Raw genomic sequence first — 14,484 nt, 5'->3', positions numbered from 1 at the left:
AGGATTCAGTAAAGAATAAGCTAGCTACCTATGATTATAATTAATAAAGGAGGCACAGGAGGTGAGAAACTTTGCAGTCACAGTCAACTTCAGTTACCTGTAGATAGGGAGAGAGGCGGTGTCAATTCATTCAAGATCAGCAGAAGAATTAACTAATAAAAATAGCGCAGGTCAAACGCTAGTTATGCACTTAAAACACTGCACTTAGAAAAGCTGCACCCAGCCAAGGCTTTAGCAGCCAAACTACTGACACTTTAAACAGAGATGCAGGCAAGTGTGGACACTAATTAATGAAAACCCCCAATTGGCCAGCCAGAGAAAGCTAGCAATAAAGATGGCTTAAGTCAACAATTACCACATACCATACACCTAAGGCTACAAATAAATCAAGCATTCATTTTAGTCAATAGACTGAGAGAATCCTTAAAACAATTTAACTATTTCAAATCATAAGGCATTAGAAACTATAGCATAAGGATTCAGTAAAGAATAAGCTAGCTACCTATGATTATAATTAATAAAGGAGGCACAGGAGGTGAGAAACTTTGCAGTCACAGTCAACTTCAGTTACCTATGATTATAATTAATAAAGGAGGCACAGGAGGTGAGAAACTTTGCAGTCACAGTTAACTTCAGTTACCTGTAGATTGGGAGAGAGGCGGTGTCAATTCATTCAAGATCAGCAGAAGAATTAACTAATAAAAATAGCGCAGGTCTAACGCTAGTTATGCACTTAAAACACTGCACTTAGAAAAGCTGCACCCAGCCAAGGCTTTAGCAGCCAAACTACTGACACTTTAAACAGAGATGCAGGCAAGTGTGGACACTAATTCATGAAAACCCCCAATTGGCCAGCCAGAGAAAGCTAGCAATAAAGATGGCTTTAGTCAACAATTACCACATACCATACATCTAAGGCTACAAATAAATCAAGCATTCATTTTAGTCATTAGACTGAGAGAATCCTTAAAACAATTTAACTATTTCAAATCATAAGGCATTAGAAACTATAGCATAAGGATTCAGTAAAGAATAAGCTAGCTACCTATGATTATAAATAATAAAGGAGGCACAGGAGGTGAGAAACTTTGCAGTCACAGTCAACTTCAGTTACCTGTAGATAGGGAGAGAGGCGGTGTCAATTCATTCAAGATCAGCAGAAGAATTAACTAATAAAAATAGCGCAGGTCAAACGCTAGTTATGCACTTAAAACACTGCACTTAGAAAAGCTGCACCCAGCCAAGGCTTTAGCAGCCATACTACTGACACTTTAAACAGAGATGCAGGCAAGTGTGGACACTAATTAATGAAAACCCCCAATTGGCCAGCCAGAGAAAGCTAGCAATAAAGATGGCTTAAGTCAACAATTACCACATACCATACATCTAAGGCTACAAATAAATCAAGCATTCATTTTAGTCAATAGACTGAGAGAATCCTTAAAACAATTTAACTATTTCAAATCATAAGGTATTAGAAACTATAGCAGAAGGAATCAGTAAAGAATAAGCTAGCTACCTATGATTATAATTAATAAAGGAGGCACAGGAGGAGAGAAACTTTGCAGTCACAGTCAACTTCAGTTACCTATGATTATAATTAATAAAGGAGGCACAGGAGGTGAGAAACTTTGCAGTCACAGTCAACTTCAGTTACCTGTAGATTGGGAGAGAGGCGGTGTCAATTCATTCAAGATCAGCAGAAGAATTAACTAATAAAAATAGCGCAGGTCTAACGCTAGTTATGAACTTAAAACACTGCACTTAGAAAAGCTGCACCCAGCCAAGGCTTTAGCAGCCAAACTACTGACGCTTTAAACAGAGATGCAGGCAAGTGTGGACACTAATTAATGAAAACCCCCAATTGGCCAGCCAGAGAAAGCTAGCAATAAAGATGGCTTAAGTCAACAATTACCACATACCATACACCTAAGGCTACAAATAAATCAAGCATTAATTTTAGTCAATAGACTGAGAGAATCCTTAAAACAATTTAACTATTTCAAATCATAAGGCATTAGAAACTATAGCATAAGGATTCAGTAAAGAATAAGCTAGCTACCTATGATTATAATTAATAAAGGAGGCACAGGAGGTGAGAAACTTTGCAGTCACAGTCAACTTCAGTTACCTATGATTATAATTAATAAAGGAGGCACAGGAGGTGAGAAACTTTGCAGTCACAGTCAACTTCAGTTACCTGTAGATAGAGAGAGAGGCGGTGTCAATTCATTCAAGATCAGCAGAAGAATTAACTAATAAAAATAGCGCAGGTCTAACGCTAGTTATGCACTTAAAACACTGCACTTAGAAAAGCTGCACCCAGCCAAGGCTTTAGCAGCCAAACTACTGACACTTTAAACAGAGATGCAGGCAAGTGTGGACACTAATTAATGAAAACCCCCAATTGGCCAGCCAGAGAAAGCTAGCAATAAAGATGGCTTAAGTCAACAATTACCACATACCATACACCTAAGGCTACAAATAAATCAAGCATTCATTTTAGTCAATAGACTGAGAGAATCCTTAAAACAATTTAACTATTTCAAATCATAAGGCATTAGAAACTATAGCATAAGGATTCAGTAAAGAATAAGCTAGCTACCTATGATTATAATTAATAAAGGAGGCACAGGAGGTGAGAAACTTTGCAGTCACAGTCAACTTCAGTTACCTATGATTATAATTAATAAAGGAGGCACAGGAGGTGAGAAACTTTGCAGTCACAGTTAACTTCAGTTACCTGTAGATTGGGAGAGAGGCGGTGTCAATTCATTCAAGATCAGCAGAAGAATTAACTAATAAAAATAGCGCAGGTCTAACGCTAGTTATGCACTTAAAACACTGCACTTAGAAAAGCTGCACCCAGCCAAGGCTTTAGCAGCCAAACTACTGACACTTTAAACAGAGATGCAGGCAAGTGTGGACACTAATTCATGAAAACCCCCAATTGGCCAGCCAGAGAAAGCTAGCAATAAAGATGGCTTTAGTCAACAATTACCACATACCATACATCTAAGGCTACAAATAAATCAAGCATTCATTTTAGTCATTAGACTGAGAGAATCCTTAAAACAATTTAACTATTTCAAATCATAAGGCATTAGAAACTATAGCATAAGGATTCAGTAAAGAATAAGCTAGCTACCTATGATTATAATTAATAAAGGAGGCACAGGAGGTGAGAAACTTTGCAGTCACAGTCAACTTCAGTTACCTGTAGATAGGGAGAGAGGCGGTGTCAATTCATTCAAGATCAGCAGAAGAATTAACTAATAAAAATAGCGCAGGTCAAACGCTAGTTATGCACTTAAAACACTGCACTTAGAAAAGCTGCACCCAGCCAAGGCTTTAGCAGCCAAACTACTGACACTTTAAACAGAGATGCAGGCAAGTGTGGACACTAATTAATGAAAACCCCCAATTGGCCAGCCAGAGAAAGCTAGCAATAAAGATGGCTTAAGTCAACAATTACCACATACCATACACCTAAGGCTACAAATAAATCAAGCATTCATTTTAGTCAATAGACTGAGAGAATCCTTAAAACAATTTAACTATTTCAAATCATAAGGCATTAGAAACTATAGCATAAGGATTCAGTAAAGAATAAGCTAGCTACCTATGATTATAATTAATAAAGGAGGCACAGGAGGTGAGAAACTTTGCAGTCACAGTCAACTTCAGTTACCTATGATTATAATTAATAAAGGAGGCACAGGAGGTGAAAAACTTTGCAGTCACAGTTAACTTCAGTTACCTGTAGATTGGGAGAGAGGCGGTGTCAATTCATTCAAGATCAGCAGAAGAATTAACTAATAAAAATAGCGCAGGTCTAACGCTAGTTATGCACTTAAAACACTGCACTTAGAAAAGCTGCACCCAGCCAAGGCTTTAGCAGCCAAACTACTGACACTTTAAACAGAGATGCAGGCAAGTGTGGACACTAATTCATGAAAACCCCCAATTGGCCAGCCAGAGAAAGCTAGCAATAAAGATGGCTTTAGTCAACAATTACCACATACCATACATCTAAGGCTACAAATAAATCAAGCATTCATTTTAGTCATTAGACTGAGAGAATCCTTAAAACAATTTAACTATTTCAAATCATAAGGCATTAGAAACTATAGCATAAGGATTCAGTAAAGAATAAGCTAGCTACCTATGATTATAAATAATAAAGGAGGCACAGGAGGTGAGAAACTTTGCAGTCACAGTCAACTTCAGTTACCTGTAGATAGGGAGAGAGGCGGTGTCAATTCATTCAAGATCAGCAGAAGAATTAACTAATAAAAATAGCGCAGGTCAAACGCTAGTTATGCACTTAAAACACTGCACTTAGAAAAGCTGCACCCAGCCAAGGCTTTAGCAGCCATACTACTGACACTTTAAACAGAGATGCAGGCAAGTGTGGACACTAATTAATGAAAACCCCCAATTGGCCAGCCAGAGAAAGCTAGCAATAAAGATGGCTTAAGTCAACAATTACCACATACCATACATCTAAGGCTACAAATAAATCAAGCATTCATTTTAGTCAATAGACTGAGAGAATCCTTAAAACAATTTAACTATTTCAAATCATAAGGTATTAGAAACTATAGCAGAAGGAATCAGTAAAGAATAAGGTAGCTACCTATGATTATAATTAATAAAGGAGGCACAGGAGGAGAGAAACTTTGCAGTCACAGTCAACTTCAGTTACCTATGATTATAATTAATAAAGGAGGCACAGGAGGTGAGAAACTTTGCAGTCACAGTCAACTTCAGTTACCTGTAGATTGGGAGAGAGGCGGTGTCAATTCATTCAAGATCAGCAGAAGAATTAACTAATAAAAATAGCGCAGGTCTAACGCTAGTTATGAACTTAAAACACTGCACTTAGAAAAGCTGCACCCAGCCAAGGCTTTAGCAGCCAAACTTCTGACGCTTTAAACAGAGATGCAGGCAAGTGTGGACACTAATTAATGAAAACCCCCAATTGGCCAGCCAGAGAAAGCTAGCAATAAAGATGGCTTAAATCAACAATTACCACATACCATACATCTAAGGCTACAAATAAATCAAGCATTCATTTTAGTCAATAGACTGAGAGAATCCTTAAAACAATTTAACTATTTCAAATCATAAGGCATTAGAAACTATAGCATAAGGATTCAGTAAAGAATAAGCTAGCTACCTAAGATTATAATTAATAAAGGAGGCACAGGAGGTGAGAAACTTTGCAGTCACTGTCAACTTCAGTTATCTATGATTATAATTAATAAAGGAGGCACAGGAGGTGAGAAACTTTGCAGTCACAGTCAACTTCAGTTACATATGATTATAATTAATAAAGGAGGCACAGGAGGTGAGAAACTTTGCAGTCACAGTCAACTTCAGTTACCTGTAGATAGGGAGAGAGGCGGTGTCAATTCATTCAAGATCAGCAGAAGAATTAACTAATAAAAATAGTGCAGGTCAAACGCTAGTTATGCACTTAAAACACTGCACTTAGAAAAGCTGCACCCAGCCAAGGCTTTAGCAGCCAAACTACTGACACTTTAAACAGAGATGCAGGCAAGTGTGGACACTAATTAATGAAAACCCCCAATTGGCCAGCCAGAGAAAGCTAGCAATAAAGATGGCTTAAGTCAACAATTACCACATACCATACACCTAAGGCTACAAATAAATCAAGCATTCATTTTAGTCAATAGACTGAGAGAATCCTTAAAACAATTTAACTATTTCAAATCATAAGGCATTAGAAACTATAGCATAAGGATTCAGTAAAGAATAAGCTAGCTACCTATGATTATAATTAATAAAGGAGGCACAGGAGGTGAGAAACTTTGCAGTCACAGTCAACTTCAGTTACCTATGATTATAATTAATAAAGGAGGCACAGGAGGTGAGAAACTTTGCAGTCACAGTTAACTTCAGTTACCTGTAGATTGGGAGAGAGGCGGTGTCAATTCATTCAAGATCAGCAGAAGAATTAACTAATAAAAATAGCGCAGGTCTAACGCTAGTTATGCACTTAAAACACTGCACTTAGAAAAGCTGCACCCAGCCAAGGCTTTAGCAGCCAAACTACTGACACTTTAAACAGAGATGCAGGCAAGTGTGGACACTAATTCATGAAAACCCCCAATTGGCCAGCCAGAGAAAGCTAGCAATAAAGATGGCTTTAGTCAACAATTACCACATACCATACATCTAAGGCTACAAATAAATCAAGCATTCATTTTAGTCATTAGACTGAGAGAATCCTTAAAACAATTTAACTATTTCAAATCATAAGGCATTAGAAACTATAGCATAAGGATTCAGTAAAGAATAAGCTAGCTACCTATGATTATAAATAATAAAGGAGGCACAGGAGGTGAGAAACTTTGCAGTCACAGTCAACTTCAGTTACCTGTAGATAGGGAGAGAGGCGGTGTCAATTCATTCAAGATCAGCAGAAGAATTAACTAATAAAAATAGCGCAGGTCAAACGCTAGTTATGCACTTAAAACACTGCACTTAGAAAAGCTGCACCCAGCCAAGGCTTTAGCAGCCATACTACTGACACTTTAAACAGAGATGCAGGCAAGTGTGGACACTAATTAATGAAAACCCCCAATTGGCCAGCCAGAGAAAGCTAGCAATAAAGATGGCTTAAGTCAACAATTACCACATACCATACATCTAAGGCTACAAATAAATCAAGCATTCATTTTAGTCAATAGACTGAGAGAATCCTTAAAACAATTTAACTATTTCAAATCATAAGGTATTAGAAACTATAGCAGAAGGAATCAGTAAAGAATAAGGTAGCTACCTATGATTATAATTAATAAAGGAGGCACAGGAGGAGAGAAACTTTGCAGTCACAGTCAACTTCAGTTACCTATGATTATAATTAATAAAGGAGGCACAGGAGGTGAGAAACTTTGCAGTCACAGTCAACTTCAGTTACCTGTAGATTGGGAGAGAGGCGGTGTCAATTCATTCAAGATCAGCAGAAGAATTAACTAATAAAAATAGCGCAGGTCTAACGCTAGTTATGAACTTAAAACACTGCACTTAGAAAAGCTGCACCCAGCCAAGGCTTTAGCAGCCAAACTACTGACGCTTTAAACAGAGATGCAGGCAAGTGTGGACACTAATTAATGAAAACCCCCAATTGGCCAGCCAGAGAAAGCTAGCAATAAAGATGGCTTAAGTCAACAATTACCACATACCATACATCTAAGGCTACAAATAAATCAAGCATTCATTTTAGTCAATAGACTGAGAGAATCCTTAAAACAATTTAACTATTTCAAATCATAAGGCATTAGAAACTATAGCATAAGGATTCAGTAAAGAATAAGCTAGCTACCTAAGATTATAATTAATAAAGGAGGCACAGGAGGTGAGAAACTTTGCAGTCACTGTCAACTTCAGTTATCTATGATTATAAATAATAAAGGAGGCACAGGAGGTGAGAAACTTTGCAGTCACAGTTAACTTCAGTTACCTGTAGATTGGGAGAGAGGCGGTGTCAATTCATTCAAGATCAGCAGAAGAATTAACTAATAAAAATAGCGCAGGTCTAACGCTAGTTATGCACTTAAAACACTGCACTTAGAAAAGCTGCACCCAGCCAAGGCTTTAGCAGCCAAACTACTGACACTTTAAACAGAGATGCAGGCAAGTGTGGACACTAATTCATGAAAACCCCCAATTGGCCAGCCAGAGAAAGCTAGCAATAAAGATGGCTTTAGTCAACAATTACCACATACCATACATCTAAGGCTACAAATAAATCAAGCATTCATTTTAGTCATTAGACTGAGAGAATCCTTAAAACAATTTAACTATTTCAAATCATAAGGCATTAGAAACTATAGCATAAGGATTCAGTAAAGAATAAGCTAGCTACCTATGATTATAAATAATAAAGGAGGCACAGGAGGTGAGAAACTTTGCAGTCACAGTCAACTTCAGTTACCTGTAGATAGGGAGAGAGGCGGTGTCAATTCATTCAAGATCAGCAGAAGAATTAACTAATAAAAATAGCGCAGGTCAAACGCTAGTTATGCACTTAAAACACTGCACTTAGAAAAGCTGCACCCAGCCAAGGCTTTAGCAGCCATACTACTGACACTTTAAACAGAGATGCAGGCAAGTGTGGACACTAATTAATGAAAACCCCCAATTGGCCAGCCAGAGAAAGCTAGCAATAAAGATGGCTTAAGTCAACAATTACCACATACCATACATCTAAGGCTACAAATAAATCAAGCATTCATTTTAGTCAATAGACTGAGAGAATCCTTAAAACAATTTAACTATTTCAAATCATAAGGTATTAGAAACTATAGCAGAAGGAATCAGTAAAGAATAAGCTAGCTACCTATGATTATAATTAATAAAGGAGGCACAGGAGGAGAGAAACTTTGCAGTCACAGTCAACTTCAGTTACCTATGATTATAATTAATAAAGGAGGCACAGGAGGTGAGAAACTTTGCAGTCACAGTCAACTTCAGTTACCTGTAGATTGGGAGAGAGGCGGTGTCAATTCATTCAAGATCAGCAGAAGAATTAACTAATAAAAATAGCGCAGGTCTAACGCTAGTTATGAACTTAAAACACTGCACTTAGAAAAGCTGCACCCAGCCAAGGCTTTAGCAGCCAAACTACTGACGCTTTAAACAGAGATGCAGGCAAGTGTGGACACTAATTAATGAAAACCCCCAATTGGCCAGCCAGAGAAAGCTAGCAATAAAGATGGCTTAAGTCAACAATTACCACATACCATACATCTAAGGCTACAAATAAATCAAGCATTCATTTTAGTCAATAGACTGAGAGAATCCTTAAAACAATTTAACTATTTCAAATCATAAGGCATTAGAAACTATAGCATAAGGATTCAGTAAAGAATAAGCTAGCTACCTATGATTATAATTAATAAAGGAGGCACAGGAGGTGAGAAACTTTGCAGTCACTGTCAACTTCAGTTATCTATGATTATAATTAATAAAGGAGGCACAGGAGGTGAGAAACTTTGCAGTCACAGTCAACTTCAGTTACCTATGATTATAATTAATAAAGGAGGCACAGGAGGTGAGAAACTTTGCAGTCACAGTCAACTTCAGTTACCTGTAGATAGGGAGAGAGGCGGTGTCAATTCATTCAAGATCAGCAGAAGAATTAACTAATAAAAATAGCGAAGGTCTAACGCTAGTTATGAACTTAAAACACTGCACTTAGAAAAGCTGCACCCAGCCAAGGCTTTAGCAGCCAAACTACTGACGCTTTAAACAGAGATGCAGGCAAGTGTGGACACTAATTAATGAAAACCCCCAATTGGCCAGCCAGAGAAAGCTAGCAATAAAGATGGCTTAAGTCAACAATTACCACATACCATACACCTAAGGCTACAAATAAATCAAGCATTCATTTTAGTCAATAGACTGAGAGAATCCTTAAAACAATTTAACTATTTCAAATCATAAGGCATTAGAAACTATAGCATAAGGATTCAGTAAAGAATAAGCTAGCTACCTATGATTATAATTAATAAAGGAGGCACAGGAGGTGAGAAACTTTGCAGTCACAGTCAACTTCAGTTACCTATGATTATAATTAATAAAGGAGGCACAGGAGGTGAGAAACTTTGCAGTCACAGTTAACTTCAGTTACCTGTAGATTGGGAGAGAGGCGGTGTCAATTCATTCAAGATCAGCAGAAGAATTAACTAATAAAAATAGCGCAGGTCTAATGCTAGTTATGCACTTAAAACACTGCACTTAGAAAAGCTGCACCCAGCCAAGGCTTTAGCAGCCAAACTACTGACACTTTAAACAGAGATGCAGGCAAGTGTGGACACTAATTCATGAAAACCCCCAATTGGCCAGCCAGAGAAAGCTAGCAATAAAGATGGCTTTAGTCAACAATTACCACATACCATACATCTAAGGCTACAAATAAATCAAGCATTCATTTTAGTCATTAGACTGAGAGAATCCTTAAAACAATTTAACTATTTCAAATCATAAGGCATTAGAAACTATAGCATAAGGATTCAGTAAAGAATAAGCTAGCTACCTATGATTATAATTAATAAAGGAGGCACAGGTGGTGAGAAACTTTGCAGTCACAGTCAACTTCAGTTACCTGTAGATAGGGAGAGAGGCGGTGTCAATTCATTCAAGATCAGCAGAAGAATTAACTAATAAAAATAGCGCAGGTCAAACACTAGTTATGCACTTAAAACACTGCACTTAGAAAAGCTGCACCCAGCCAAGGCTTTAGCAGCCATACTACTGACACTTTAAACAGAGATGCAGGCAAGTGTGGACACTAATTAATGAAAACCCCCAATTGGCCAGCCAGAGAAAGCTAGCAATAAAGATGGCTTAAGTCAACAATTACCACATACCATACATCTAAGGCTACAAATAAATCAAGCATTCATTTTAGTCAATAGACTGAGAGAATCCTTAAAACAATTTAACTGTTTCAAATCATAAGGTATTAGAAACTATAGCAGAAGGAATCAGTAAAGAATAAGCTAGCTACCTATGATTATAATTAATAAAGGAGGCACAGGAGGAGAGAAACTTTGCAGTCACAGTCAACTTCAGTTACCTATGATTATAATTAAGAAAGGAGGCACAGGAGGTGAGAAACTTTGCAGTCACAGTCAACTTCAGTTACCTGTAGATTGGGAGAGAGGCGGTGTCAATTCATTCAAGATCAGCAGAAGAATTAACTAATAAAAATAGCGCAGGTCTAATGCTAGTTATGAACTTAAAACACTGCACTTAGAAAAGCTGCACCCAGCCAAGGCTTTAGCAGCCAAACTACTGACGCTTTAAACAGAGATGCAGGCAAGTGTGGACACTAATTAATGAAAACCCCCAATTGGCCAGCCAGAGAAAGCTAGCAATAAAGATGGCTTAAGTCAACAATTACCACATACCATACATCTAAGGCTACAAATAAATCAAGCATTCATTTTAGTCAATAGACTGAGAGAATCCTTAAAACAATTTAACTATTTCAAATCATAAGGCATTAGAAACTATAGCATAAGGATTCAGTAAAGAATAAGCTAGCTACCTATGATTATAATTAATAAAGGAGGCACAGGAGGTGAGAAACTTTGCAGTCACTGTCAACTTCAGTTATCTATGATTATAATTAATAAAGGAGGCACAGGAGGTGAGAAACTTTGCAGTCACAGTCAACTTCAGTTACCTATGATTATAATTAATAAAGGAGGCACAGGAGGTGAGAAACTTTGCAGTCACAGTCAACTTCAGTTACCTGTAGATAGGGAGAGAGGCGGTGTCAATTCATTCAAGATCAGCAGAAGAATTAACTAATAAAAATAGCGCAGGTCTAACGCTAGTTATGCACTTAAAACACTGCACTTAGAAAAGCTGCACCCAGCCAAGGCTTTAGCAGCCAAACTACTGACACTTTAAACAGAGATGCAGGCAAGTGTGGACACTAATTAATGAAAACCCCCAATTGGCCAGCCAGAGAAAGCTAGCAATAAAGATGGCTTAAGTCAACAATTACCACATACCATACATCTAAGGCTACAAATAAATCAAGCATTAATTTTAGTCAATAGACTGAGAGAATCCTTAAAACAATTTAACTATTTCAAATCATAAGGCATTAGAAACTATAGCATAAGGATTCAGTAAAGAATAAGCTAGCTACCTATGATTATAATTAATAAAGGAGGCACAGGAGGTGAGAAACTTTGCAGTCACAGTCAACTTCAGTTACCTATGATTATAATTAATAAAGGAGGCACAGGAGGTGAGAAACTTTGCAGTCACAGTCAACTTCAGTTACCTGTAGATAGGGAGAGAGGCGGTGTCAATTCATTCAAGATAAGCAGAAGAATTAACTAATAAAAATAGCGCAGGTCTAACGCTAGTTATGCACTTAAAACACTGCACTTAGAAAAGCTGCACCCAGCCAAGGCTTTAGCAGCCAAACTACTGACACTTTAAACAGAGATGCAGGCAAGTGTGGACACTAATTAATGAAAACCCCCAATTGGCCAGCCAGAGAAAGCTAGCAATAAAGATGGCTTAAGTCAACAATTACCACATACCATACATCTAAGGCTACAAATAAATCAAGCATTCATTTTAGTCAATAGACTGAGAGAATCCTTAAAACAATTTAAATATTTCAAATCATAAGGCATTAGAAACTATAGCATAAGGATTCAGTAAAGAATAAGCTAGCTACCTATGATTATAATTAATAAAGGAGGCACATGAGGTGAGAAACTTTGCAGTCACAGTCAACTTCAGTTACCTGTAGATAGGGAGAGAGGCGGAGTCAATTCATTCAAGATCAGCAGAAGAATTAACTAATAAAAATAGTGCAGGTCTAACGCTAGTTATGCACTTAAAACACTGCACTTAGAAAAGCTGCACCCAGCCAAGGCTTTAGCAGCCAAACTACTGACACTTTAAACAGAGATGCAGGCAAGTGTGGACACTAATTAATGAAAACCCCCAATTGGCCAGCCAGAGAAAGCTAGCAATAAAGATGGCTTAAGTCAACAATTACCACATACCATACATCTAAGGCTACAAATAAATCAAGCATTCATTTTAGTCAATAGACTGAGAGAATCCTTAAAACAATTTAACTATTTCAAATCATAAGGCATTAGAAACTATAGCATAAGGATTCAGTAAAGAATAAGCTAGCTAACTATGATTATAATTAATAAAGTAGGCACAGGAGGTGAGAAACTTTGTAGTCACAGTCAACTTCAGTTACCTGTAGATAGAGAGAGAGGCGGTGTCAATTCATTCAAGATCAGCAGAAGAATTAACTAATAAAAATAGCGCAGGTCTAACGCTAGTTATGCACTTAAAACACTGCACTTAGAAAAGCTGCACCCAGCCAAGGCTTTAGCAGCCAAACTACTGACACTTTAAACAGAGATGCAGGCAAGTGTGGACACTAATTAATGAAAACCCCCAATTGGCCAGCCAGAGAAAGCTAGCAATAAAGATGGCTTAAGTCAACAATTACCACATACCATACACCTAAGGCTACAAATAAATCAAGCATTCATTTTAGTCAATAGACTGAGAGAATCCTTAAAACAATTTAACTATTTCAAATCATAAGGCATTAGAAACTATAGCATAAGGATTCAGTAAAGAATAAGCTAGCTACCTATGATTATAATTAATAAAGGAGGCACAGGAGGTGAGAAACTTTGCAGTCACAGTCAACTTCAGTTACCTATGATTATAATTAATAAAGGAGGCACAGGAGGTGAGAAACTTTGCAGTCACAGTTAACTTCAGTTACCTGTAGATTGGGAGAGAGGCGGTGTCAATTCATTCAAGATCAGTAGAAGAATTAACTAATAAAAATAGCGCAGGTCTAACGCTAGTTATGCACTTAAAACACTGCACTTAGAAAAGCTGCACCCAGCCAAGGCTTTAGCAGCCAAACTACTGACACTTTAAACAGAGATGCAGGCAAGTGTGGACACTAATTCATGAAAACCCCCAATTGGCCAGCCAGAGAAAGCTAGCAATAAAGATGGCTTTAGTCAACAATTACCACATACCATACATCTAAGGCTACAAATAAATCAAGCATTCATTTTAGTCATTAGACTGAGAGAATCCTTAAAACAATTTAACTATTTCAAATCATAAGGCATTAGAAACTATAGCATAAGGATTCAGTAAAGAATAAGCTAGCTACCTATGATTATAATTAATAAAGGAGGCACAGGAGGTGAGAAACTTTGCAGTCACAGTCAACTTCAGTTACCTGTAGATAGGGAGAGAGGCGGTGTCAATTCATTCAAGATCAGCAGAAGAATTAACTAATAAAAATAGCGCAGGTCAAACGCTAGTTATGCACTTAAAACACTGCACTTAGAAAAGCTGCACCCAGCCAAGGCTTTAGCAGCCAAACTACTGACACTTTAAACAGAGATGCAGGCAAGTGTGGACACTAATTAATGAAAACCCCCAATTGGCCAGCCAGAGAAAGCTAGCAATAAAGATGGCTTAAGTCAACAATTACCACATACCATACACCTAAGGCTACAAATAAATCAAGCATTCATTTTAGTCAATAGACTGAGAGAATCCTTAAAACAATTTAACTATTTCAAATCATAAGGCATTAGAAACTATAGCATAAGGATTCAGTAAAGAATAAGCTAGCTACCTATGATTATAATTAATAAAGGAGGCACAGGAGGTGAGAAACTTTGCAGTCACAGTCAACTTCAGTTACCTATGATTATAATTAATAAAGGAGGCACAGGAGGTGAGAAACTTTGCAGTCACAGTTAACTTCAGTTACCTGTAGATTGGGAGAGAGGCGGTGTCAATTCATTCAAGATCAGCAGAAGATTTAACTAATAAAAATAGCGCAGGTCTAACGCTAGTTATGCACTTAAAACACTGCACTTAGAAAAGCTGCACCCAGCCAAGGCTTTAGCA

The sequence above is a fragment of the Taudactylus pleione genome, unplaced genomic scaffold (genome assembly GCF_031769625.1).
Source record: "Taudactylus pleione unplaced genomic scaffold, aTauple2 ptg000184l, whole genome shotgun sequence".
Classification (NCBI taxonomy): Eukaryota; Metazoa; Chordata; class Amphibia; order Anura; family Myobatrachidae; genus Taudactylus; species Taudactylus pleione.
The sequence above is the reverse complement of the archived record's forward strand: the minus strand, read 5'-3'. Positions refer to the sequence as shown.